Source organism: Hemitrygon akajei, chromosome 11, assembly GCF_048418815.1.
Source record: "Hemitrygon akajei chromosome 11, sHemAka1.3, whole genome shotgun sequence".
Taxonomy (NCBI): Eukaryota; Metazoa; Chordata; class Chondrichthyes; order Myliobatiformes; family Dasyatidae; genus Hemitrygon; species Hemitrygon akajei.
The window spans coordinates 134,367,256-134,391,515 of record NC_133134.1 but is presented as its reverse complement, the minus strand read 5'-3'; the positions used below and the strand labels follow the sequence as shown (position 1 = coordinate 134,391,515).

At 42.0% G+C, this 24,260-nt stretch overlaps 1 protein-coding gene across 2 annotated transcripts in view; it reads left to right on the top strand.

The window, feature by feature from the left end:
* The first annotated feature begins 404 nt into the window (after nt 1–404).
* Nucleotides 405–24,260, top strand: part of gmeb2 (glucocorticoid modulatory element binding protein 2) — a 65,302-nt gene continuing 41,446 nt past the window's right edge. For both annotated transcript variants that reach the window (XM_073061705.1, XM_073061704.1), the window contains exon 1: nt 405–537. The gene's annotated coding sequence lies outside the window, so the exon portion shown is untranslated. The remainder of the gene's footprint in view (nt 538–24,260) is intronic.

The following is a 24,260-nucleotide window of genomic DNA, read 5'->3' as shown; positions in this document are numbered from 1 at the left end:
AATGTCACTAAATGCCAAATATCATCTGGCCAACATGGACTGGTTGGATCAGGGGGCCTGCATGTGTGTTGTATTGCTCTCTGACTCTATGGATCATGGTCTACACCTCATAGAGTGATAATGGGGTGACAATTCAGATAAGGCTCCATTCAAGTTGTTCTGCTCCACAATCTACTTAGTCAAGCAACTCTTTGGAATAAAAAATGGCCAAAGAAAAACAGTAAACCCAATAATTCTATTTAATTATCGGCATTGTGTCTTTGCGCTTTACTTTAGTACAGTTGTATTTACCAATGACAGTAACAATATTTGCACTCCCACAGACTTTGCTGGGAGCAGCTTCATCAGCATTCCCCCACAGACTTCCCGTGACGCAAATGACGTCCTGGGTTACGTACGTTCCTTATACGTGCGTCAGCAGATCGACGTCCCCTGCGCTTAGCCGCGCTCTCCTGAAACAGTTACGTTGCCGCTTGTGACCCGGTCTATGTTTGGTTTCGGATTTAATAAGACGCTCTCCGGCGACTCGACGCACAGGTAAGAACTGAGTACTCCGGAGCGTTTTCACCGGTTTTCGGCCGAGTCCCCACGGCGGGTGCCGTCCGCGGGTGCCTGCGGGACGTCAGGACGCTGACGGGCTGGACGGCGTACACTGTACGGACGGCGGCGTCACCTGCGTCGCTGCAGATCGCAGGTTGACCACCCAACGCCTTTGTGACTCAACCCAACCTGCTAGGAGAAAAGCCCCGCCCAACGCCGACTGATAGGCCAAGCTTTGGAATGATGTGTGTTTCCTCATCTCTCATTGGCTCTTATCAAGGTCAATCCACGCGCCACCTTTTTTCACATATCAAGTTTATGTTGTTCAGTTTAGTTGGGCGGATGATTATCAGATTTCTACATGGTTCGTATAAAACTCAGCGAGCGGCTTTTCAGTGCAGGCATACATACCGAGCGGTGCAGGTGTACTGGAGAGATTAAAGTGTAAAATGGGTGTCCTTACACTTTTTGAAACATGACATTTGAACACGTATTAATGACACTAAGATGGCGCTGGGATATTGCGGCGCTGAAGGGAAACAACCGAATGGATTGAAATAAAATCGTGTTGTCAAGGTGTTTCGTTGAACACACTTTCACCTGCAGTTTGTTAATAGGTTTCCTAGACATAACAGACGAATCTGATGTAGCTGAGAGAAACTGAGTGAACTCCGCCAAGGACAGCACATGACCTATATATATTTACATAGCATTTTATATTTTATTTCATTACGTTCCTTAGATCAAGATGATTTGTCTTTGCATCTTCTGCGATCAATAGAAAACATAAATAGTGCAATGACCTTTCGCTTTATTTCACTAAAAATGTAAGAGTGATAAACACACACTCTACGGCGAACTTGCTAAATATTTAGGGCTACTAATTTAGGGGGAAAGGGTACCTAGAAAATGTTTGGAATCAGCAAATCTGCAGCTTATTAGTAAACTAGCCTTTTAAGTATGCTACCAAAAAGTAACATTTATTTTGAAGTTTTTCCTGACTTAAGAAATGTAAATACTTTTTATATCATGGCATTATAGCATTAAGTTAAATTGTTTGAATAGTAAAATTGATTACAGAGTTTCAACTATGGACCTTTCCTGTACGGTGGAATCTTAGGAGTTCTTTTGATGTGCAAACAGTTCTTTGCTCAAGTTCAAAGTGAAAAGAATCAGCAATAAAATGTTAGACGCAGGGAGCAAGCTTAAATGGTTGGTTTTACATATTGCTTGTTTAATACTGGAATCAGCTATGCCCAGTTTGCAAAATTGATTCTGATTTTGAATATTTGTACCTGTATTGAGTTTGGAGCTTCTGTAGTTGTTATTAGTCACTTCAAAAAAAACTTCTTTAGGTAAAATCATCCCTTTATGAAACCACTTTACATAGTGGTATTCATTACAAATCTTTTGTTTTACCTGAAGATCATGAAAAATTCACAGTTACTGCCTCAACCTAAATTAATAAATAAGATTTTAGACAATTAGGTTATAAAAAAGATGTTTTACTAGTACTAGTTACTAGTGGTTACTAGTACTTTAAAAACGTATTGTTGTTTTAGGCTATTTGGTATTGTCCTGTCATGTGGGATTGTTTATTTTAGAAAGACTATGAGACATGAGCAGAATTAGGCCATTCAGCCCATTGAGTCTGCTCCGCCATTCCATCATGGCTGATCCCAGATCTCACTCAAGCCCATACACCTGTCTTCTCACCATATCCTTTGATGCCCTGACCAATCAGCAAACTATCAATTTTCATTTTAAATATATCCACAATCTTTGCCTCCACAGCTGTCTTCCACAAATTCACTACTCTTTGGCTAAAAAAATTACTCCTTACCTCTGTTCCAAAGGGTTGCCCCTCAATTTTGAGGCTGTGCCCTTTAGTTGTGTACTCCCCCACTATAGGAAACATCCTCTCCAAATATATTCGGTAGGTTTCAATGAGATCCCCCCCCCCCCCCCCCCACCTCACCACGTTCTCCAAAATTCCACTGAGTATAGGCTCAAAGTTGCCAAACACTCCTCATATCCTAACTCCTCCTTTCTCGGAATCATCCTCGTGAACCTCCACTGGACTCTCTTCAATGGCAACAAATCCTTTCTGAGATATTGGGCCCAAAACTGTTGACAATACTCTTCACTGCAACATAACTAGTGTCTTATGATGCCTCAGCAATTTCTCCTTGTTTTTATATTCTATTCACCTTAAAATTAATGCTAACATTGTATTTGCCTTGTTTATCACAGCCTCAACCTGTAAATTAACCTTCTGGGAGTCCTGCACGAGGACTCCCCAGGTCTCCTGTAGCTCTGATGTTTGAATTTTCTCTCCATTTAGACTATAGTCTGTACTTTTGTTTCCTTTACCAAAAAGAATTATCGTACATTTCCCAACATTGTATTCCATCTGCCACTTTTTTGCCCATTCTTCCAATTTGTCTTAAGTCATGCAATCACATTGCTTCTTCAGTACTTCCTACCCCTCTACCTATCTTTGTATCATCCACAATCTTTGCCACAAAGCCATCAAGTCCATTACCTAAATCATTGATACACAATGTAAAGTAGCAGTCCCAATGTTGACCATTGAACAACAACACTAGTCACTGGCAGCCAACCAGAAAAGCCCCCCTTTATTCCCACTCGCTGCCTCCTGCCTTTATCCATGCCAGTTCCTCTATCCATGCCAGTATCTTTCCTGTAATGCCATTGGATTTTATCTTGTTAAGCAGCCTTGTGTGGCACCTTATCAAATCACTTCTGAAAATCCAAGTAAATGACATCCACTGCCTCTCCTTTGTCCACCCTGCTCGTTACTTCCTTGAAAAACTCCCAACAGATTTGTCAAGCAAGATTTATGTTCAAAGAAACCATGCTGACTTTGACTTATTTTATCATTAATCTCCAAGGACCCCAAAACATCATCCTTAATAGTAGACTCCAACACTTTCCCAACCACTGAGGTTAGCCTAACTAGCCTATAATTTCCTTTATTTTGCCTTCCTCCCTTCTTAAAGGGCGGAGAGATATTTGCAATTTCAATGACTATGTATCTGCTATCTTGTTAGTAACCTCTTTCAGAACTCTGGAATGTGGTCCAACGGATCCACCTTCAGACCTTTGAGTTTACCTCGCACATTTTGCTTTGTAATAGCAATGGCACTCACTCTTGCTTCCCGACACTCAACGGACCTCTGACCTCTGCTTTCTACAGTGAAGACTGATGCAAAGTACTTAATAAGTTCATCCACCATTTCTTTTCCCCCCATTTCTAACTCACCAGCATCATTTTCCAGTGGTCCAATATCAACTCTCCCTTTTACTCTATACAACTGAAAAATCTCTTCGTATCCTGCTTTGTATTATGGCTAATTTGCACTCATATTTCATCTTTTTCCTTCTCGTAGCTTTTTTAGTTCCCTTTTGTTGGATTTTAAAATCTTCCAAATCATCCAACTTCCCACACACTTATGCTACATTATATGCCCTTTCCTTGGCTTTATGTAGTCCTTAACTTCCCTTGACAGCCACGGTTGCTCACCCTGCCATTTGAGAACTTCTTCTATGGATCATATCTATCCTGCACATAGTAAACAATTTCTAGAAACTTCAGCCACCTGTGCTCCCCGCCAGTATCCCCCTCCAATCCACCTGAGCAAGCTCCTCTCTCATTCCTCTATAATTCCCTTTATTTCATTGCGATACTGATACATGTGACTTGTGCTTCTCCCTCTCACATTGCAGTATGACTTCAATCATATTATGATCACAGTCTCGTCAGGGTTCTTTTACCTTAAGTTCTGTAATAAAATCTGGATTATTATACATCTAAGATAGCCTTTACCCGAGTCGGCTCAAGCACAGGCTGCTCTAAAATGCCCTTTCATAGGCAATCAATGAATTCCCTCTCCTGTGATGTCACACCACCCTGATTTTCCCATCACCTTGCATATTGAAGTCCCCCATTACAATTGGGTCATTACTCTTATGACATGCCTTTTCTGGCTCCCTTTGCAATCTCAACCCTACATCTTGGCTACTGTTTGGAGGCCTATATACCCTTGCAGTTTCTTAACTCGACCCACAAAGATTCAATATTCTCTGACCTATGTCACCTCATTCTAAAGATTTAATTCCATCTCGTACTGACAGAGCCACACCACAGCTTATGCTGTCCTGCATGTCCTTTTGATACAAAGTATAAACTTTGACGTTAAGCTGCCAACTACGACCTTCTTTCAACCACAACTCAGTGATGCCCACTATGTCATACCGACCAATCTCTAATTGCACCACTAGTTCGCCCACCTTATTCCGAATACTGTGTGCATTTAAATACAGCACCTTCAATCCTGAATTCTTTGCCCTTTTGAATTTTTCCTTGTGGTACAATTTAACTCTTTGCTCTGTCTGCATTTGTACCCAATCATTGTCTTGTTCTTCCTTACATCATATTAGACTATTTTACCATAAGACATAGGAGCAGAATTAGGCCATTTGGCCCATTGAGTCTGCTGCACCATTCAATCATGGCTGATCCTTTCTTCCCCTCTTCAGCCCCATTCCCTGGCCTTGTCCCCGTAACTTTTGATGCTGTGGCCAATCAATCTCCGCCATAAATACACCCAACAACCTAGCGTCCACAGCTGCCTGTGGTAACAAATTCCTTTTCAAATCTTTTTATTAATTTTTAAGAGAAACATAAGTAAAATATAAGTACAAAACATTTGAGAGTACATAATAGATTAATTAACAATCAAATATGTATTAATCAATACATAAAGTCTCCCAAACTCATAGTATAATGTAAAGGAATTAAGAAAAAAAAAGAACCCCCCCCCAAAAAAAAACAACTAAAAAAAACCTAAAAACTAACCAACATGGGCAATTGCATAATGTTAAATACGTACAGTAGTGCCGATGACTCCCAACCTCCATCCACACAATTCAGGATAGTAACAATAAGGTTCAGGATCAGACCATTTAATTCATATGAAAGTGTTGAATAAATGGTCTCCAAGTTTCCTCAAATTTAACTGAAGAATCAAAAACCACACTTCTAATTTTTTCTAAACTCAAACAGGAAATAGTTTGAGAAAACCACTGAAATACAGTTGGAGGGTTAATTTCTTTCCAATTCAGTAAAATAGATCTTCTAGCCATTAGTGTAACAAATGCAATCATTCGTTGGAATGAAGCGGATAAACGCTTCTTATCTATCATTGGTAGACCAAAAATTGCGGTAAAAGGATGTGGTTGGAGATTAATATTTAAGACTCTTGAAATAATATTAAAAATATCTTTCCAATAGTTTTGTAAACAAGGACAAGACCAAAACATATGGGTCAACGAAGCAATATCAGAATGACATCTATCACAGGTTGGATTAACATAAGAATAAAATCGAGCAAGTTTATCTTTATCTATGTACAACCTTAAATTGTATTAGAGCATGTTTAGCACAGATAGAGGATGAGTTTACCAATGATAAAATTTTTTCCCATTGCTCAGTAGATATAGGGCAATGCAATTCTTCCTGCCATTCCTTCTTATGGTAACAAATTCCACACATTCACAACCCTCTGGCTAAAGAAATGTCTCCACATCTCTTTTTTAAATGGACGCTCCTCTATCCTGAGCCTATACCCTCTTGTCCTTCACATCTACTCTGTCTAGGTCTTTGAACATTCGAAAGGGTTATTACACACATCATCTACTTGTAAACTTGCTGGCTCACCCTTAGCTCAATTGTATTTTTTCCCATCGCCCTGTCATTTTAGTTTAAACCACTCCCAAGAGCTCTAGCAAATCTGCCCATAAGGATATTGGTCCCCTTCGGATTCAAGTGCAACTCGTCCCTTTTGTACAAGTCACACCTGCCCCAGTAGAGGCCCCAATGATCTAGAAATCTAAATCCCTGCCCCAGCTGAAATTCTTCAGCTATGCATTTAACTGCCACCTCATTTTTTTCCTTTCCTGGCACAGGCAGCAGTCCCGAGATTACTACCCTTGAGGTCCTGCTTCTCAGCTTTCTTCCTAACTCCCTGTATTCTGTTTTCAGGACCTCCTCCCTTTTTCTACCTATGTCCTTGATACCAATATGTACCATGACTTCTGGCTACTCACCCTCCCCTTTCAGGATTCAGAAACATCTTGGACCCTGGCACCTGGGAGGCAAACTACTGTCTTTGCCTTTCAGTCCCCTGACTATACAGTCCCTTATTATTGCTGCCATCCTGTTCAGTTCCCTACCCTCCTCAGCTACAGGGCCTGACTCAGTGCCAGAGGCTGCCCCCAGGTAGGTCGTCCACCCCAATAGTACTCAAAATGGAGTACTTATTGTTGAGAGGTCGGCCACAGGGGTGCTCTCCACTAACTGACGTTTTCCCTCCCTTTCTTGACAGTCACACATTTACCTGTCTGTCTCCTGTAGTCCTGGGATGACTACTTCCCTGTAGCTCCTGCGATCATCTCCTCACTTTCCTGAACAAGCCGAAGGTCATTGAGCTGAAGCTCCAGTTCCCTAACATAGTCTCTAAGGAGCTGCACCTGGATGCACTTGGTGCAGAAGTGGTCTTTGGGGAGGCTGGAAGTCTCCTGGAAATCCGACATCTGAAACCCAGAACAGAACACTGGCCCTGCAGACATACCCTCTATTCTTCCAAGAGTTAAATAAGAAAAAGAAATATGAATTAAACTTACCTACATACCTTACCTCTGCACCTTACCTCCGCCTGTTCTCGCCAAAACGTGTTGAGCCAAAGCCTTGCCATTCTAACTCATACCACTCCCACGATGACTGCTCCGCTGGATGATAACTGTCTTTTATGGAGACTGGGTTTTTCAAGATCCGCTATGGATCTGCGTGGGAATGCTTCAGCTGCATCTGTGCCTTTGTCCAATTTGTAATAAGATAATAGTAGAGTACATTTCTGGAAAGATTTTTTAAATTGGTACAGTATTTTTACGTTGCTAACTTAATTTACTCAGTTGCTTCTTGATGCAAATATATGGGATTGAATCAGGTAGTGGAATGAATCTGTTTTGTATATAATATGTGAAAAGCAGCAGATTCTGGGAATCGGAAATAAGAATAGAAAGTACTATAAAGACTCAGCAGGTCAGATATCTCTGAAGTCAGATACAGTCGTGTTTCAGTTGGTTGATCCTTCATTGGAATTGAACATGTGATAAAACAATTGTTTTTTTGTTGCAGGGAGGAGGGTGGAGAGTGAAAAGGGAGTGCCTGTGATAGAGTAGATAGATACCAGGGTTGGTCAGGTGATAGAATAGCTTCAATTGATTTGTGTGTGTATAGGATAGTGTGGGGAGAGAACGTTTGGAGTTAGTAGAGGGAAAAATGCTAGAATTATGAAATGTATTTGCTGGAAATCTGACATAAAATAGGGTTGGATTGGTTAGAATCTGTTTGGAGAGAAATCTTGAGTTAATGTCACAATTTTAGATCTTTGGGACTTTATTGAATTCAGCAATTTTGAAAGTTCTTCTGAACTGTGTTCCATTTGCCTTAACTGTGGTTTCTGTTCAACTATGATTGACAGGACTGTCAAAAGAGTCTCCTCTCATTTTGAATTTTGTACTCACCCTGCTACTCCCATCCAGACGATATGGTTCTCTTTGTTCTTGCCTTCCACCCCAGTTGCCCCTGCATTCAATAGGTCATTCTCACCAATTTACTCTTATTTTGAATGGAATTCCATTATTAGAAACAACTTCTCCTCTCTGTATTCTAGAAAGACTGTTCTTCCCATGGAGTCTCTGTTAAATTCCACCAGTCTCTCCTGTTTTCATAGCACTTTCCCATGCAAATTCACTTAATTTATCATGAGCATTTCCATCATCCGGGGACTTGTATAGATGTTTTCAATCAAGAAGCAATTCTTTTTTTTTTGTTCAATTTAGCACAATGCAGTTTGAGCTCATGATGTAGTCATTTCTACATTGAAGAAGCCAAGCATAGATTTCCAGATCATCTGTATTACGTCATCACACACAAAATATTGGAGGAACTCAGCAGGTCAGGCATCATCTGTGGAGGAAAATGAACAATTAATATTTTGGACTAAAACCCTTTATCCATTCATCGTTCTTTTCAAACAGTTATGCTCAGTCAACTGAAGAGTCTGTCTCATGGCTCCAAAATTTGCTCTGCCTCAGCTCAGAACCTTAACCTGTGAACTGACTTTATCCTTCTTCAGATCTAGTTTTAAAACTGAAAGAATTATATTCGCTGGATGCAAAGTGCTCATTGACAGGCGCTTCCTTACTTGCCCTACCTCATTCCCCTGCAGAAGGTCCAGTGTTACGACCCTCCTAGTAGGTCTTTCTATATATTGATCAAGGGAGCTTTCTTGGACACATTTCACAGATCCCAGTCTATCCATGCTTTTCACACTGGGGGTATTTGGCCCAATCACTATCAATTCAGCAAAAATCTCTCACTAATATTACCTTAATATGCACACATCTACCTTCAATCTCTCTACATATCTGCTGTTCCAATTCCTGCTGACAGTTTATTTTTGGGGGGTGTCGGGCCATAATAAAATCTCATTGGAGGGACCATCCCCTTTCAATTTCTAATTTCTGTCCATATGGGCTCACTGGATGATCCCTCAAGAATATCATCTGTTATGCCCTTGTTGATCAAGAAGGCAGTTCTCCCTTATGCAGTTTTTTTCCCCCTCCTTTTTTTTCTCTCTTTGCCCATCACTCTGCCTGTTCTCCATCTCCCTCTGGTGCTCCCCTCCCCCTTTCTTTCTCCCTAGGCCTCCCATCCCATGATCCTTTCCCTTCTCCAGCTCTGTATCCCTTTTGCCAATCACCTTTCCGGCTCTCAGCATCACCCCACCCCTCCGGTCTTCTCCTATCATTTTGCATCCCCCCCCCCCCCCCACTTTCAAATCTCTTACTATCTTTCAGTTAGTCCTGATGAAGGGTCTTGGCCTGAAATATTGATGGTGTTTCTTCCTATAGATGCTGCCTGGCCTACTGCATTCCACCAGCATTTTGTGTGTGGTACATCGATGAGCAGATAGGGAGACAGATTCTAGAAAGGTGTAATAATAACAAGGTTGTTGTGGTGGGAGATTTTAAATTCCCAAATATTGATTGGCATCTCCCTGGAGTGAGGGGTTTAGATGGGATGAAGTTTGTTCGGTGTGTTCAAGATGGTTTCTTGACATGATATGTAGATAAGGCTACAAGAGGAAAGACTGTACTTGATCTGGTATTGGGAAGTGAACCTGGACAGGTGTCAGGTTTCTCAGTGGGAGAGCATTTTGGAGATAGTGATCACAGTTCTAACTCCTTTACCATAGCATTGGAGAGGGATAGGAGCAGACAAATTAGGGAAATGCGTAAATGGAGTAAGGGGAATATGAGGCTATCAGGCAGGAAATTGGAAGCAAAAATTGGAAACATGTTCTCAGGGAAATGTATGGAAGAAATGTGGCAAATGCTCAGGGGATATTTGCAGGGAGTTCTGCAAAGGTACGTTCCAATGAGACGGAAAGGATGGTAAGATACAGGAACTATGGTGTACAAAGGCTGTTGTAAATCTAGTCAAGAGGAAAAGAAGAACTTACGAAAGGTTCAAATAGCTAGGTAATGATAGGGATCTAGAAAATTGTAAGGCTAGCAGGAAGGAGTTCAAGAATGAAATTAGGAGAGCCAGAAGGGGCTACGAGAAGGCCTTGGCGAGCAGGATTAAGGAAAACCTCAAGGCATTCTACAAGTATGTGAAGAGCAAGAGGATGAGACATGAGAGAATAGGACCAATCAAGTGTGACAGTGGAAAAGTGAGTTTGGAACCGGAGGAGATAGCAGAGGTACTTAATGAATACTTTGCTTTGGTATTCACTACAGAAAAGGATCTTGGCGATTGTTGGGATGACTTGCAGCAGACTGAAATGGTTGAGCATATAGATATTAAGAAAGAGGATGTGCTGGAGCTTTTGAAAAGATCAAGTTGGGTAAGTCACCAGGACCAGACAGGATGTACCCCAGGCTACTGTGGGAAGCGAGGGAGGAGATCGCTGAGCCACTAGCGATGATCTTTGCATCATTAATGAGGATGGGAGATGTTCTGGAGGATTGGAGGGTTGCAGATGATGTTCCCTTATTCAAGAAAGGGAGTAGAGATAGCCCAGGAAATTATAGGCCAGTGAGTCTTACTTCAGTGGTTGGTAAGTTGATGTAGAAGATCCTGAGAGGCAGGATTTATGAACATTGGGAGAGGCATAATATGATTAGGAATAGTCAGCATGGCTTTGTCAAAGGCAGGTCATGCCTTACGAGCCTGATTGAATTTTTTGAGGATGTGACTAAACACATTGAAGAAGGAAGAGCAGTAGATGTAGTGTATATGGATTTCAGCAAGGCATTTGATAAGGTACCCCATGCAAGGCTTATTGAGAAAGTAAGGAGGCATGGGATCCAAGGGGTCATTGCTTTGTGGATCCAGAACTGGCTTGCCTACAGAAGGCGAAGAGTCATAGATGGGTCATATCCTGTATGGAAGTCGGTGACCAGTAGGGTGCCTCAGGGATCTGTTCTGGGACACCTACACGTTGTGATTTTTATAAATGACCTGCATGAGGAAGTGGAGGGATGGGTTAGTGAATTTGCTGATTACACAAAGGTTGGTGGTGTTGTGGATCGTGTGGCGGGCTGTCAGAGTTTACAGTGCGACATTGTTAGGAGGCAAAACTGAGCTGAGAAGTGGCAGATGGAGTTCAACCCAGATAAGTGTGAGGTGACTCATTTTGGTAGGTCAAATATGATGGCAGAATATAGCATTAATTGTAAGACTCTTGGCAGCATGGAGGATCAGAGGGATCTTGGGGTCCGAGTCCATAGGACACTCAAAGCTGTTACGCAGGTTGACTCTGGTTAAGATGGCATACGGCGCATTGGCCTTCATCAACCGTGGAATTGAGTTTAAGAGCTGAGAGGTAATGTTGCAGCTATATAGGACCCTAGTCAGACCCCACTTGGAGGACCGTACTCATTTCTGGTTGCCTGACTGCAGGAAGGATGTGGAAACCACAGAAGGGTGCAGAGGAGGTTTATAAGGATGTTGCCTGGATTGCGGAGCATGCCTTATGAGAATAAGTTGAGTGAACTCGGCCTTTTTTCCTTGGAGCGATCGAGGATGAGAGGTGATCTGGTAGAGGTATACAAGATCATGGGAGGCATTGATTATGTGGATAGTCAGAGGCTTTTTCCCAGGGCTGAAATGGCTAGGGTATAGTTTTAAGGTGCCTGGAAGTAGGTCCAGAGGAGATGTCAGGGGTAACTTTTTTACGCAGAGAGTAGTGAGTGCGTGGAATGGGCTGCCAGCAACGGCGATAGAGGCGGAAACGATAGGGTGTTTTAAGAGACTCCTGGATAGGTACATGGAGCTTAGAAAAATAGAGGGCTATGGGTAAGCCTAGGTAGCTCTAGGGTAAGGGCATGTTTGGCACAGCGCTGTGGGCTGAAGGGCCTGTATTGTGCTGTAGGTTTTCTGTGTTTCTATGTTTTCTACCCAAGTCTTTTATACCAATGTGCACCATGACCTTTGGGTGCTCACTTTTTCTCTTAAGAATGTTCAGCAGCTGCTCAGACATATCTCTGCATGGGACCCAGGACACAAAGCACCATCTTGGCATCTTTCGTGGCCACAGACTCTCCTGTCTCGCCTTGTAACTATTGAGTCTGCAAGCACTACAGCCCTGCCCAGCTTCTCCCTTTCCTGCTGAGTCTCCTAGCCAGTCTCAATGCCACTAATCTGGCTACTGCTGCTGTGCCCAGAAAGTTTCACCCCTCTCTCCCCCACAGTATTCCAAGGAGCATACTTGTTGCAGAGACAAAAAGCAACAGAGTGATGCTGCACTGTCTGTCTTTTTCGCATCTCACTATGCTCTCAGCATTTCATATAATCCTGAGTAGTGTTTTGAGTATTTTCTGTCCTACTTTGAACTTAGCTGTGGAAACCTATTAAGATCTGTGTTTTGAATTCATTCTAAAGCAACACTAACAAGCTGGTGTATACACACAAAATTCTAGAGGAACTCAGTAGCATCTGTGGATGGGAATAAACTGTCTACGTTATGGCTGAGACACTTCATTAGGATTTAGTTCCCTGGGCCAGATTCCCTTATTTTCATTATGGATGTCCAATCTCTATACACTGGAACACTCTATACATCAAGAAGGCCTTAAAGCTCTCCGCAAGTCTTATGCTACTTAACAAGCATAGGTTATTTCATGTGTATAGTGCTATGCAGTTGGTTTAAACTGAAATTCATCAGCAAACAAAGGCTTTGGCAACACTGGTCGGATGTCTTCAGCCAAACATATACCCAGATTCTTTTTTCTATAACCGAGTGCAAAGTTATTTTCAGAAACCACTTAAGTCTTCAATTCCATTCTAAGTTTGAAGTTTTCATTCTCATGTTTTTGTTTCTGATCTTATACTTTATATATGCATCTTATATACCAGCACCAGGTCAATCTGTAGCTTTTATTGCCTCAGTGATAACAAATTCAGCCTTTCCAATCTCTCCTCAAAATTAAACTCTTTCAATCCAGGCAACATCCTGGTGAATCTTCTGTGCACCTTCCAGCATATCTACAACTTTTCCATTTTGTGGCAACTGGAACAGGTGTTGATGCTGCAAGTACAGTCCAATCACTGTTTTGTAAATTTGCAACATCGCATCTCTTCTTTTATATTCCAGACCTCAACCAATGGCAAACATGCCATTGACTTCTTCATCACCCTATCTACCTGTGTTGCAATTTTCAGAGAACTATAAACTTGAGCCTCTGATCCTTAACTTTCCTTACTATTCTACCAAGTACTGTGTATGTTCTAACTCGTTTTGTCAAAGTGTATCACTTTATACCTGTCCATATCAAATTCCATTGACCAGTGCTCCATCCGTTTTTTTCCATCTGATCCATAAAATGCTCTAGCCTTAGACAAGTTTGCTTACTATTCACAATATTTCCAACATTTTCATATTCTGCACTGTTAATAATCTTACTCTCTATGTTCATTTCCAAGTTGTTAATAACTATCACAACCAAGAGTTCCTGCACTGATTGCTGCGGTCCACCTCAGGTCATAGACTTTCAATCAGAAAAGCATCTTTCCACCCTCCTGGGGTTCCTATTTGTAAGTCAGTTTTGATTCTCGTGTACCTTAACTTTTTGGCCCAGCATACCATGTGGGACTTTTGTCAGATTCCTTATTAAAGCCCATATAGTGCTCTGTCACTTTGTTGGTGTCTTCGGTTATCCATCGAAATCCGATGATGCCATCCACTCCTTTAACGGTGAGATCTTTGATGACTATACAGTCCTATTCTGGACCCATAAGCTCTATTGCAGGTGGGACATGTATATGTGGTAGTGGAAGTAGTGATGGCAACCATGGCTGCGTTTCTCCTGGCTCTCTTCTGCTGTCTTGTGGTTGTTCTTTCCATCTCCAGAATTCAAACCCCATCCCTACACAGCTGTCGCCAAATGATACAGTCAGCTGCAGCATCCTCCAGGTCCTCGGGTCTCTTCTTGCACTTCCTTAAAGCATTCTTCATCTGATCCTTACAGCGCTTCTTCGGCCCTCGAGCTGAACGTCGACCATGGTGTAGCTGGCTGTACAACACTCTGCGGGGTAGCTGACATAGGGGCATCCTTATCATGTGCCCATTTATTAGAAATTCTATTAAATACCTGTCCTACCAACTAGAGCTTTGCATCTTTGCAGCATCATAAAATGAAAAAAATCTTCACCCATCTGCTTCCACAATCTGAAAGCTGAATCTCACCCATTCTTCAGGCTTCCTTCCAGCTAATTTGCCCATCAAAGTATCACATGGCATGGGGACAAAGTAGTTAATGAGATAGATCAAACCACACAGAAACTTTTGCACATCAGGGGTTCAGTTTTCACCATTACACCATTTTAGAGGAGCATACAAGCTAAGATCAGGCTTTCTAGGAATACAATTTATAGATAAAAGATTGATGCATTTCCGGATCAAGCAGCTGGTACCAATGCACTCAAGTTCCTTGATTTTTAACTATAGTAGAGTCTTGTGTCATTAGACAAAAGGTAGTATTCAGCAGGAGGAAAAAATCAAAAGTATACTCAGAGGAAATGCAATGTTAAGAAAAGAAGAGTAAAGAGGACACAGAGGTTAACCTATGGTAAGTTTAAATAATGATCAAAGGGAATATTTTTTTCTTAAACTACACATGCAGCTGGATTAAGTTGTATTGGAGAAATTCAAGATATGGACATGAACTACATGATTTGACATCTGCCATCCTTTGATATCAGTGAGAACTAACTGTGGGAGGGGGCAAGCTGTCATGCTGCCTTACTAGAGACTGGATATTGAATGTAAGCAGCATCAAAAAGTGAGAAAGGCACTGGCACATTCTTCGCGTGATACTTCTTTTTATTAATGTAGTGAGAGGCTCTATGGTCTTAATTGTGAGAAGAAGTCAGTAAAGCCACAGCAATTTTACTGTTGCATTATTGTGATGTTAAAGTGGGATGTCTTTCTACATTTATGATGTTGTTTTTGCCTAATGCTTTTTGTAAATGTGAACAAGTGGTGACCCAGTTAGTTCCCCTCTACCACCATCCTCCTCTGTTGAGCAGAACTGGTTATCACCTCAACAGTTTCTCTTTCCACTTCTCCCACCTTCTCCAAACCATAGATGTAGCATGGGTTATTGCATCGGCTCCAGATGTACCTGCCTTTTTGTTGGCTATGTGGAACAGTCCATGTTCCAAGCATACACTGGTAATACTCCCCAACTCTTTCTCTGCTATATTGATGACTTCACTGGTGCTACTTCTTGCACCCATGCTGAGCTTGTCGATTTCCTGCTCTCAAATTTACTTGCTTCATCTCTGACACCTCTGTTACTTTTCTCGACCTCTCTGTCTCCAACTCCAGAGACGAGAATATCTACTGAGATCTTTTACAAACCTATCGACTCTCACAGTTACCTTGACTACACCTCTTCCCATCCTGTCTCTTGTAAAAATAATGCTGTTCCCTCAGTTCCTCTGTCTCTACTGCATGTGTTCTCAGGATGAGGTTCTCCATTCTAAAGCATCTGAGGTGTTTTTTTTGAAAAATAGGGGTTCCCTTTCACCACTGTCAATGCTGCCCTCACCACAATCTTCTCCATTTCTGCACATCTGCCCTCACCTCATCCTTCTATTGTCCTTATCTGTCACCCATAAGCCTCTGTATTCAGCACATCATTCTGTGTAACTTAGAAACATAGAAACATAGAAAATAGGTGCAGGAGTAGGCCATTCGGCCCTTCGAGCCTGCACCGCCATTCAGTATGATCATGGCTGATCATCTAACTCAGAACCCTGTACCTGCTTTCTCTCCATACCCCCTGATCCCTTTAGCCACAAGGGCCATATCTAACTTCCTCTTAAATATAGCCAATGAACTGGCCTCAACTGTTTCCTGTGGCAGAGAATTCCACAGATTCACCACCCTCTGTGTGAAGAAGTTTTTCCTCATCTCGGTTCTAAAAGGCTTCCCCTTTATCCTTAAACTGTGACCCCTCGTTCTGGACTTCCCCAACATCGGAAACAATCTTCCTGCATTTAGCCTGTCCAATCCTTTTAGAATTTTATATGTTTCAATAAGATCCCCCCCGCAATCTTCTAAATTCCAGTGAGTATAAGCCTAGTCGATCCAGTCTTTCTTCATATGAAAGTCCTGCCATCCCAGGAATCAATCTGGTGAACCTTCTCTGTACTCCCTCTATGGCAAGAATGTCTTTCCTCAGATTAGGGGACCAAAACTGCACACAATACTCTAGGTGCAGTCTCACCAAGGCCTTGTACAACTGCAGTAAAACCTCCCTGCTCCTGTACTCAAATCCTTTTGCTATGAATGCCAACATACCATTTGCCTTTTTCACCGCCTGCTGTACCTGCATGCCCACCTTCAATGACTGGTGTACAATGATACCCAGGTCTCGTTGCAACTCCCCTTTTCCTAATCGGCCACCATTCAGATAATAGTCTGTTTTCCTGTTCTTGAAACCAAAGTGGATAACCTCACATTTATCCACATTAAGTTGCATCTGCCATGAATTTGCCCACTCACCTAACCTATCCAAGTCACCCTGCATCCTCTTAGCATCCTCCTCACAGCTAACACCGCCGCCCAGCTTCGTGTCATCCGCAAACTTGGAGATGCTGCATTTAATTCCCTTGTCTAAATCATTAATATATATTGTAAACAACTGGGGTCCCAGCACTGAGCCTTGCGGTACCCCACTAGTCACTGCCTGCCATTCTGAAAAGGACCCGTTTACTCCCACTCTTTGCTTCCTATCTGCCAACCAATTCTCTATCCAATTCAATAACATACCCCCAATACTGTGTGCTTTAAGTTTGCACACTAATCTCCTGTGTGGGACCTTGTCGAAAGCCTTTTGAAAATCTAAATATACCACATCCACAGGCTCTCCCCTATCCACTCTACTAGTTACATCTTCAAACAATTCTATAAGATTCGTCAGACATGATTTTCCTTTCACAAATCCATGCTGACTTTGTCCGATGATTTCACCTCTTTCCAAATGTGCTGTTATCACATCTTTGATAACCGACTCCAGCATTTTCCCCACCACCGATGTCAGACTAACCAGTCTGTAATTCCCCAGTTTTTCTCTCCCTCCTTTTTTGAAAACTTCTGCCATCTCCAGCGGTATCCTACCTCTAGACACATCTTGCTCTCTCCTCCCCCATCCCCTTACCATAGGAATTGCTATGTGACTCCTTTGTCCACTTGTCCCTCCCTTCTGATCCCTGCAAATGTGACAAGTGTTACACCTGCCCCACTCCTCCCTCACCACCATTCAGGGCCCCACCCCAAACAATCTTACAGGTGAGGTGACACTACATCTGGAAGTCTGTCACACTCATGTATCTGTGCTTCTGGTGTGGTATCCTTTACATTGGAGAGTCCTGCCACGTTGTGGACTGTTTCATTGAGAACTTTGCACTGTCTGTTGCAAAAGCCAGGATCTCCTGGTAGCCACCAATTTTAATTTGATTTCCCTTTCCTATACCAGTATGTCTGTTCATGGCTGATGCACCATCAATAACTCTTGGAGACGTGAAGCGAGATATAGGCTTTTATTGGCTGGAAGAAAGAACAAGCAGCAAATGACCACCACACTACATCCTGGAGACTGAGGCCGGGGCTGTGTCTCCAATTGCCTCTATACCGGGATCCGTGGGAGGAGCCACAGGAGCAGTCAGCGGGGGGGGGGGGGGGGGGCCGTGTCCAGACAGGTATATGTAGTTCACCACAATGGCCTCACCACCCACCCCCATCTTCAGCCCTTCATCTATAAAGCCCTTTACATCATCTCTCCCTCCCCCATCCACCCATCTCTGCTTCACATGATCATAGATGCTGCTTCACCGGCTGAATTCTTCCAACATTTTGTTGTGTTGCTGAATTAATGATATTTTGATTTTGTAATCCCTGAAGCTGAGAATCCTTAGAATCATTGAGGGCAAACTTGTCTCTTGACTTCTGTGCACTCCTGAATTGTGGCCAGCTAGGTAGGCAAAAGAAGCATATTGTCAACTCTCCTATGGTCATCCCAAACTTGATTTTGGTGGCACAGTGAGTCTCCTTGTATTGCTCATTTGTGTATGTGTGTATAGAGGACGCAGAATGGGGATTGTCAGCCTGGAATGCGGGTTACATGCATGGATACTTGTTTTTCTTATAGAAATCTTGGAATTCTACATGAGGGAGAGGTAGCTATCTGGTTTTAAAAACTTGGAATTGATCTAAGGATACTCCAATAATGTGACAAATTCTGCTTTGAGGTTTCTTCAGCTTCATCTAAAAAAAAGAGTGGCATTATAGTTTATGAATGGAGACGTCAGTAACCCAATAGTTCTTGTTTTCTACCTGGTCATGATGCTAATGCTAGGGAAATAAATATGGTAGGCATTATGATTGCATAGTGTTAATACTAATGTGATTTATGATCTACATTTGTATTTATGAAGTCTCATTGGGCGAAATCCTGTCTACTAAGTTTGTGTCTTTGGGACATAATTTTACAATTGAAAATGAACACAACAGGGTATAGTTTACAGATTGTGTCAAAAATTTGCAGATTGTTGACAGAAGTGGTGGAAGTTACTTAAACCTGAACTTTTTTTCATTAACCAAGTCATTCCAACTGTGTTCCTGCTTAAAATGGTGATAAAATTTATCTTTGGTTAGGATTTCTTTGCAATCTTTAAGTGACCAGATTGTTTTTTAAGTTTAAAGTAAATTTATTATCAAAGTACATAGATGTCACCGTATACAACATTGAGATTCATATTCTTGTAGGCATACTCAATAAATCCATAAAATAATAACTATAACAGAATCAATAGAAGACCGCACCATTGTTCAACTGAAATTATTAACCTGCTCAGTTGAGGAAAAACGCCAGAGACAGGAAATTACCTCTGAAGCGGTTTTTATTCAGAGAGGAGTTCTCAGCCAACTCCCAATTTGTCAGCTCACAGAGGTCATACTTATACCCAAAAGCGGGGCATTACATTCGCAGATATGGTTACCGATTCAAATTCATCGATTGATTGGCTATCGCACGCGAAATACTCGGAATGAGCATAGACGCAAGCTAAGTACTTGGAATAAGAATAGACACAAGCAAAACACTCGAAATAGGTATATAGCTCAGATACTTTGCCAAACACATTGCCTTGCGGTCGCAAGGTTCCCTTTCTTTGTGGTTGCCATGTCCATCTGGTACTCTATTTTAATTACCTGTTCTCTGTCCTCCTACACTTCCTCAATTACATACTCTGCCCTCAGTCCTGTATGTATACTTTGCTACACTTACCCCTTGTCCCCCCTTTCTACACATACCTCTTACCCGCTCCACGTTCTCACCATCTTGGGTGTTCAGCCAGTGTGCAAAAGACAGCAAACTGTGCAAATACAAAAACTAAGAAATAATAGTAATGAATAAATATGCAAAAAACATCGAGAACAAGAGATAAAGAGCCCTTGAAAGTGAATAGTCAGCAAATTTGTTAGAATCCATAACACAAATGATGTTTCTGCCATACATTAAAATTACTACAAATATAGAAGAAAATATTCAAGAAATTTTGTATTTACATTTGGAAAACTTATTTAACTCAACTAAAACCAAAATATAATTCATAATAATTAGCGATAGGGTGGGTTTGAATTGACTGGTGCCTGTTGTTCCATTTGAGGTTATAGATACAGCATTTAAAGTTACATTCACCTGACCACTCGTATTAGGTTTCTGAATATCTTGTGCCATTGTACCTATATTCTCAATTGTGACAGTCATTGCAGGAGTTACTCTGACACAATTGCCTTTGAAAATTTTTACTCGGCGATGTCCTGACCTCCAGTGGATGGAATTATTTCAGCTCTACTTCAACTTCTGCACAGTAGTCCAGTGCCAAAAAAATCTCTCGAGGTCCAACTCCCTTGCAGTGCCATTCTTCAGCTCAACTTCAGTTCTGTGACACCTTGCCAATTCCTTATTGCATCTCTCCTTGAAGACGCGTGGGTTCCATTTTAAGTACCTGTCACTTTAATTTACTTTCACTTCCTCTCTGGCCCATCTTCTCTGTAGTCTTCAGAACAGTCAGTGGAAGTTTACTTGGATTTTCAGAAGGCCTTTGACAAGGTGCTGCATATGAGGCTGCTAAACAAGGTAAGAATCCATGGTATTGCAGGAAAGATACCAGCATGGCAGAAGATTGGCTGATTGGTAGGAGGCAGGATGGGGAGAGGAGTCATTTTCTGGTTGGCTGCTGGTGACTCGTTGTATTCCACTGGAGTTGGTTTTGAGTCCGCTTCTTTTCTTCTTCTATGTCAGTGATTTAGATGGCAGAATTGATGGCTTTGTGGTCAAATTTGAGGATGATACAAAACTAAATGGAGGTGCATTTCATGTTGAGGAAGCATGGAATCTGCAGGATTAGGAGAAAGGGCAAGGAAGTAGCAGATGGAAAAGTGTGTAACTTGCAGGTTGAGTCATTGTTAAGGAAAGCAAATACAATGTTGGCATTCATTTAGAGAGGACTAGAATATAAGTTCAGGATGTAATACTGAGGCTTTACAAGGTATTGTCAGACTGCATTTGGGAGTACTGTGAGCAGTTTTGAGCCCATTATCTAAGGATGCGTCCAGAGGAGGTTCATGAGAATGATCCTAGGAACGAAAGGGTTAAAAGATGAGGAACATTTGATGGCTCTGGGCCGGTACTTGCTGTAGTTTAGAAGAATGAGGAGGGATCTCACTGAAACCTATTGAATTTTGAAAGACCTTGATAAAGTGAATATAGAGATGATGTTTCCTATGGTGGGGGAGTCCAGGACCAGAGAACACAGCCTCAGAATAGAAGAACATCCCTGTTGAACAGAGATGAAGAATTTCTTTAGCTAGAGGGTAGTGAATTTGTGGAATTCGTTGCCACAGATGGCAATGGAGATCATGTCCTTGGGTATATTTAAAGCAGAGGTTGATAGTTTCTTGAATAGTAGGGATGGTGAAGATTATGGGGAGCAGGCAGGAGAGTTTGGTTGAGAGGGCTAATAAATCAGCCATGATGGAATGGTGGAGCAGACTCAATGGACAGGGAGGGGAAGCAGCAGATGTCTTGGTACATAATGGTACCAATGACCTAGGAAGGAAAAACAATGAGATCGTGAAAAGAGAATTTGGAGAGCTAGGTAGAAAGCTGAGAAGCAGGACCTTCTGGGTAGTAGTTTTGGATTGCTGCTATGCCACGTGTCATTGAGGATAGAAACAAGATGGTTTGGCAGATAAAATTGTGGCTGAGAAGCAGGTGCAGGGGCAGGGCTTCAGGTTCTTAAATAATTGGGATCTCTTCTAGGGGAGGTATGACCTGTTCAAAAGTGATGGGTTGCACCTGAACCCGAGGGGTACAATATTCTTGTGGGCAGATTTGTTAAAGCTGTTGGGGAGGGTTTAAACTAACTTGGCAGGTGGGTGGGAACCGGAGTGAAGGGACTCTGGAAAGGATGGATTGTAAAAAGTAAAGGTAGCATGCACTCAGATTGTCAGGAAGGACGGGCAGGTGATGGGACTTAGTTGCAGCCAACAGGCTGAGTATCAAATCATTAGGGATGCAGAATCAGAAAGGATAGCAAATACGGTACTCAAGGTGTTGTATCAAAATGCATGTAGTATAAGAAATAAGGTGGATGATCTTGTTGCAATATTACAGATTGCCAGGTATGATGTGACTATCACTGAATCGTGGCTGAAGGGTGGTTGTAGTTGGGAGCTGAATGTCCAAGGTTACACTTTATATTGGAGGGATAGGAGGGTAGGCAGAGGGGGTGGTGTGGCTCTATTGGTTATGAATGGCATCAAATCAGGAGAAAGATGGTACATAGGATTGGAAGACATTGAATTCTTGTGGGTTCAGTTAAGAAACTGCAAAGGTAAAAGGATGTTAATGACAATTACACACAGGCCTCCCAAAAGAGGCTGGGGGTGGACCACAGATTACAACAAGAAATAAAAAAAGTACTGTCAAAAGGGCAATGTTATGGTTGGAATGGGAGATTTTAACATGCAGGTCAATTGGGAAAATCAGCTTGGTAATGGATCTCAAGAAAGTGAGTTCGTTGAATGTCTAAGAGATGGCTTTTTAGAGCAGTTTGTTGTTGAGCCTACTAGGGGGTGAGCTATATTGGATTGGGTGTTATGTAATGAACCAGAGGCGATTTGGGAGCTTAAGGTGAAAGAACGCTTAGGAATTAGTGATCACAATATGATTATGTTCAAAGTGAAATTTGATAGGGAGAAAGTAAAGTCATGTAGCAGTATTTCAGTGGAGTAAGAGAAATTACAGTGGTTTGAGAGAGGAGTTGGCCCAAGTAAATTGGAAGGAGCTGCTGGTAGGGATGTCAGCAGAGCAGCAATGGTGTGCGTTTCTGGGGAAAATGAGGAAGGTGTATGTGTATTCCAACACATGACGTGTATTCTAAAAATGAAGAAATACTCAAATGGTAAAATAGTACAACCGTGGTTGACAAGGGAAGTCAAAACTATTGTAAAAGCAGCATAAAGGGCATACAACAAAGCAAAAATTAGTGGGAAGATAGAGGATTGGGAAGTTTTTAAAAACCTGCAGAGAGCAACTAAAAAAAATCATTAGAAAGGAAAAGATGAAATGTGAAAGCAAGCTAGCAAATAGTATCAAAGTGGATAGTAAACGTTTTCTCAAGTATGTTAAAAAATAAAAGAGAAATGAGAGTGGATATAGGACTACTAGAAAATGAGGCAGGAGAAATAATAACGAGGGACAAGGAGATGGCGGATGAACTAAATGAATATTTTGTGTCAGTCTTCACTGTGGAAGACACTAGTAGTATGTCTGTTGTTGTAGTGTGTGAAGGAGGAGAAGTGGGTGCAGTTACTGTTACAAGAGAGAAGGTGCTCAAAAAGCTGAAAGACTTAAAGGTACATAAGTCACCCGGACCAGAGGAACTGCACCTAGGGTTCTGAAAGAGGTAGTGTTAGAGATTATGGTGGCATTAGAAATGATCTTTCAAAAATCATTGGATTCAGGCATGGTGCCAGACGACTGGAAAATTGCAAATGTTACTTCACTCTTTAAGAAAGGAGGAAGGCAGCAGAAAGAAAATTATAGACCAGTTAACCTGACCTCAGTGGTTGGGAAGATGATAGAGTCAATTGTTAAGGATGAGGTGATGGAGTACTTGGTGTCACAGGACAAGATAGTACAAAATCAGCTTGGTTTCCTTCAGGGAAAATCCTGCCTGACGAACCTTTTGGAATCCTTTGAGGAGATTACAAGTAGGATAGATAAAGGTGATGCAGTGGATGTTGTATATTTGGACTTTCAGAAGGCCTTTGACCAAGTTAAGAGTCCATGGGATTTATAGGAAAGTTACTAACATGGTTAGAGCATTGGCTGATTGGGAGGAGGCAGCAAATGGGAATAAAAGGATCCTTTTCTGGTTGGCTGCCAGTGACTAGTGGTGTTTTGTAGGGGTCAGTGTTGGGACCACTTCTTTTTATGCTGTATATAAATGATTTAGATGATGGAATAGATGGCTTTGTTGCCGAGTTTGCAGATGATACAAAGATTGGTGAAGGGGGCAGGTATTGTTGAGGAAACAGGTAGGATGCGGAGAGACTTAGACAGATTAGGAGAATGGGCAGAAAAGTGGCAAATGAAATACAATGTTGGAAAATGTATGGTCATGCACTTCGGTAGTAGAAAAGATGTGCTGGCGTTGGAGAGGGTCCAGAGGAGGTTCACAAGGATGATTCCAGGAATGAAAGGGTTATGATACGAGGAACATTTGATGGCTCTGGGTCTGTGCTTGCTGGAATGCAGAAGGGTAAAGGGGGATCTCATTGAAACCTTTCGAATGTTGGTGGGCTTAGCCAGAGTAGATTTGGAAAGGATGTTTCCTGTGGTGGGAGAGTCTAGGACGAGAGTGCACAGCCTCAGGACAGAGGGGCATTCTTTCAAAACAGAGATGCGAAGAAATTTCTTAAACCAAAGGGTGGTGAATTTGTGGAATTTGTTGCCACATGGAGCCGTGGAGGCCAGGTTGCTGG